Source organism: Boleophthalmus pectinirostris, unplaced genomic scaffold (assembly GCF_026225935.1).
Source record: "Boleophthalmus pectinirostris isolate CB_2022bp ecotype Guang Dong unplaced genomic scaffold, ASM2622593v1 HiC_scaffold_8, whole genome shotgun sequence".
Classification (NCBI taxonomy): Eukaryota; Metazoa; Chordata; class Actinopteri; order Gobiiformes; family Gobiidae; genus Boleophthalmus; species Boleophthalmus pectinirostris.
The window spans coordinates 12,385,094-12,389,971 of record NW_026571515.1 but is presented as its reverse complement, the minus strand read 5'-3'; the positions used below and the strand labels follow the sequence as shown (position 1 = coordinate 12,389,971).

The 4,878-nt window shown below is 41.0% G+C and overlaps 1 long non-coding RNA gene across 1 annotated transcript; it reads left to right on the top strand.

The window, feature by feature from the left end:
- The first annotated feature begins 820 nt into the window (after positions 1–820).
- Positions 821–3,410, top strand: LOC129412408 (uncharacterized). The gene is made up of 3 exons (XR_008633710.1): positions 821–995; positions 1,069–1,119; positions 3,340–3,410. It is a non-coding gene; the product is annotated as an uncharacterized LOC129412408 (long non-coding RNA).
- The last annotated feature ends 1,468 nt before the right edge of the window (positions 3,411–4,878 follow it).

The window sequence follows — 4,878 nt, the reverse complement described above, 5'->3', positions numbered from 1 at the left end:
GAGTGGCCCGTGGCTTTTAGGTGGAGATGTGGAACTCCATTGTATCCCAATATGAAGTAAAAACTGCTAAAATATTTGTGCACCCCTCCTAATAACATGGTTGCCTGCCCTGGAACCGTCTTTTTATGTAAATTTGTATGATTAAAAGTTGCTTACCAATTGATTAAAATGTGAGTTACAGTGAAAGTGACTTTGGCCTAGGACCCCCCCCTCCAAATATACCACCAGCAACCACAGGTTTTTAATGTTCCTGTTCTGTTTTGTATCTGGGCTTTGTACTTTTGCTCTGATGTTCATATTAATACAAGTCTTGACCTGTGTGAACTGCTGTATGTGTGTGTGTGTGTGTGTGTGTGTGTGTGTGTGTGTGTGTGTGTGTGTGTGTGTGTGTGTGTGTGTGTGTGCGTGTGTGCGTGCGTGTGTGTGAGAGAGGGGTCCTGTGATTTGTGACCGCAAAAGGAATTGACCATCGGGGAGAAAATGTTCTAAACCAAACTAAACTCTTTGTCAGATACTGATATAGAGGATAAAAAAAAAAAAAACTCACAAAGACCATAAATAGTGTTTCTGGATTGTTTCTGCATTGCTCTAGGCCAAAAAACAATATGTGCACTGGACGTGCTGCTCCATATGTGTGCCTAGTGCAGGAAGTGCGGAAGTCCTATGTCCGATGTCCAAAACGTGCAGTTTTTATGCGTGCATAGGGCAAAATACTCAGAAAAACTCAGATGTCAAGAAACCTAATGGATTAGGATGCTGACGTCATGACTTCAATAAAAGTCTGGCCTCAGCTTAGAGGACTCAGTTCAGTCTAATGATGGAGAAGACTCTGGTTTTTGTGCTGCTGTTCTGCTCTGTGATCTTGGCTCATGGGAACTCAACACTGGAGACGCCCCAGTCGTGTCTGTCAGATATCCACTCTGCACTTCGGGACATGAGCGCTACTCTGGCTGAACACAAAGTGAAGATGGAGCATATGCAGATGATAAACCAAGGTCAGGTTCAACTTCACCATACAGTGACTTTAGACCTTAAACCTAATTCACCCTGAGTATGTTTTCTATGTAGAACAAGCAGCCAAACTCAAAGAGCTGGAGAAGCAGCCCTGTCAACAAGAAGGTATAGTATTCAATATATGAAGTGCAATGGATTATTATTTAAGTGGAATATACATATATAATCAGCGATGTGCAGTCAGGGCACTGACCCACCAGTCATTTTGGGGATAAAAATATCTGCTTAGTGTCAAGAAGCTCACTGCTCTGTCAGATACCGGGAAAAACAACGGACATCTCAGTCCGGAAAAGTGCAGTACTGGGGACAGCAAAGATACTGCGCAGAACTCTCAAGCTCCCAGGCCTCTGGTAGAGGACCTGAGCTGGATGAGGTTGAGAAAACAACCACCGTGGAAGGTGAGAAACACTTTTATATGATCATACATACATGGGTTTTGTGGTTTAAAATAGAAAATCTGTGACAGGAGGTGAGGCTCACACTGACAGCGGCCACACTGCACAGGGTGCGTTCATTCCGCGCGCTCCCTCACTGTTTCTCTAAAAGATCCAAAAAGATTGAAAAATACTTTATATGAAATATACGCACGTGTAAATCACCTGTGGACCACGCTGAACATGCCATGTTTTTGTTTGAAAAACTTCCACAAAGAGATATTTGGACCTTCTTCATCCATAACTTAGTTTAAAGTCAGACAGAAGGAGAGAGAAGTGTCCTCCTGTGTCTGTGTCTCTGCACCGAGCACTTCTATCACAGTAACACAGGCAGAGGAGGGAGAGGAGCTGGAGCTGGAGCAACACACAGACCACAGGAGCAGCTCCAGTTTTAGTATAATCATTTAAAGAACAAAAATTAAGTAAATTAACTATCTCAACACATGAAATATATTCACAACACAAGTTATATGTACTGCACTTTTCTGGACTGAGATGTCTGTTGTTTTTCCTGGGATCTGCTGTAGCCTCTTCCAGTTTGGGGGTTATGGCCCCGAGTGCTCCGATCACCATGGGCACCACTGATGTCCAGCCTTCTCTCTTCCTTGAGTATTTCTCTAGTTTTTCGTGTTCCTTTTTCCTGACATTGCTCTGTTTCTTATCCACCACCACTATGTCTGGTTGGTTCATCACCATCCTGTCAGTCTGTATCTGGAAGTCCCACAGGATCTTGGCTCAGTCATTCTCCACAACCTTTGGAAGTGTTTCCCACCTTGATCTTGAGGTCTCCAGCCCGTACTCTGCACAGATGTTTCTGTACTCTATGCCTGCTAGTTGGCTATGTCACTCCATGTTTGCTTTCCCTGCCAGCATCTTATACCTGCAGTTCTGTGCTGGACTGTCTCAGGAGCCTCTTTGCACAGTCTACACTCTATTGCTCGAGTGCCAGGGCCTGCTCCTGAGCAGCCAGGATGAGCCTCTGTGTGTCCTTCAGACCAGCCCTCTCCAGCCATTGGTAGGATTTCTTGATATCAGCCACTTCAGTTATGTTCCAGTGGTACGACCCGTGTAGGGGCTTGTCCTGCCATGACGGTCTCTTCTCTATCTCTCTATCTCTCTCTGCTTCAACATAAAAAAAAAGATACACCGTAGATTTGTGGCCAAAAAAAAAAAAAAATAAAAAAATTACATATTTACAAAAAAAATAACTGTGCTTAAATAAAGGCAAAAGCAACAAAAATTAACAAAACAAAGGAAAAACCCCACGTGCACTCGGCTGCAGTGATGGTGAACCCCCGACTGGCTGAATTGCTCCCAATTTATAGTTCCCTGACAGAAACTACCTCCCCCAGGGACAGCACCACCAAACACAGGTTAGTTCTATCAACTTCCCTGTTTCTGCAGTTTACTTTCTTATGAGGGCCTAAGTCCCCTTTAATTAAAAGTGCTCAAAATAAACTAGAAACACTGAAATAACAAAAATCATACAAACAAACTCCATAAAACAAAAGAACTGAAACAGAGTCTTCCCTCCACAAAACCTCCCCCAAAGCCTTCAAATATGGCTGACTGAGGTCATGCTCCCTCTCTTGTCTCCAGACCATGTGGAGTAACAAGTAAGGTGGTAAGGATAATAGATATAACCAGATAAAATATATTTAAAGTAACTGGTGTGAAGTGATTAACTTAACTTAACAAAGAGTAAATAAAACAAACCTGGGATAGTGATAATTAGCTGTTTAGTTGATTATGGAAACAGATGTAAATGAAATGAAATGTGAGTAAATAGAGACAAAGGCTCTCTTTGTCACAGACTTTCATTATACTTTTTTAGCTGCATATATTTTTTTATTCTACATTGTGCCATCAATTCAGTGTTTCTGTTTTCCAGTGGGACAAGTGGCTTTCTCCGCCTCTTTAACGGCTTCAAGTGAAGTAACCCTCGGACCCTCCAACAATGAGGCCAATTTGGTCTTCAAAAATGTAGTCTCAAACATTGGAAACGCCTACAGCCCAAACACAGGTGAATAAACTCACACATGTTACAGTGTCTATGTGAGCGTTACCAACACTAACATTATGTACATATAACTACAGGGATTTTCACTGCACCGGTCAGAGGGGCCTACCACTTTGAGTACTACATTGGTGCACGTTTAGATTCTTCACATGCTTCAGCTGCTTTTTTGGTGAAGAATGAAGAACGCATTTTTATTGCTTATGAACATCAGTCAAGTGGTTTCGGCACTTCAGCCAATGGAGCCACTCTGCTCCTTGAGGCTGGAGATGCTGTGTTTCTGCGTCAGTTCGCCAATTCAAAGATCTTTGATAATCATAATCATCACACTACATTCAGTGGTCACCTGCTGTTTCCCATGTGAGAATCGATTGCTTCAAAGGGGATCCATGGCAACACATTTAATAACATAAAATATCTGTTTTCAATTGATTAATTTGGGCATATTTTAGAGACAAATTCCAAATGTGAGCTGTTTGTGTGAATAAATAAATAATAATAAAGCCATGTCCATAACGAACTAGTGCTTTTCTTCTTTCATGAGGCACCGCCAGGAGAATTCTTAAACATGGTTAGCGGTTGGTAAAATGAACCATATTTTCAGCCTCAGTTACCCTAATTAGTTGAGATGTAACAATAACCGAAATACTGTGATACTGTTTCGTCAAAGTTTTCACAATAATATCATGGAGCATCACAATATATCGAATTACAAGTCTCTTTGCTTAAATTAAGAGTTATGGTGCAGCAATAGCCAAAAAAAGACCATGATCCTTTGCTCCATTTCAGTGCAGACTACAAGAAGAAATAACAGTTCTTAGCACTTTTAAGTCTTAGTTCTTTGGATTAAGTCTTGAGTGGAATTACCGAAATTAAAAAAAAAATTATAAATGTGTTTTTTGTGTGTGTGTGTGTGTTGTTGTCCCAACAACACATAAAAACAGATTTTATAATAAAAGCAACTCGCATACAGAAACAGTAAAGTTTAGAGATTTAAAATGAGATTAACGCGATTAAAAAACATAACGCGCTAAATATGACTGTAATTAATTAATCGCAATTAACGCGATATTTTGACATTAATTTCCCTCTGGAATTCTCCTCCCCAAAACTTTTGGAGGGAAAATTCAAATGCAGCAGGACACAGGACAGATACAGGAGCAGAGGACACACAGTGTGGAGCAGAAGGATTATTCGAGCAGATCTGGAGGTAAGACTTTTCAAAGATTTTATATGTTTCTCTGGCCTAGAATGTCATCATTGCTAAAACATGTTTGTGATGTTTTATTTGAAATTAGAGTTAATGTAAGGACTGTTCTACAAGAGGGTGACAGTTGTACTAAGATTTGAATGTGTTTGTTCCAGAGTCGTCTACAAACAAAGAGTGATATCCAGAGCTCTGCTGGAGCTGTG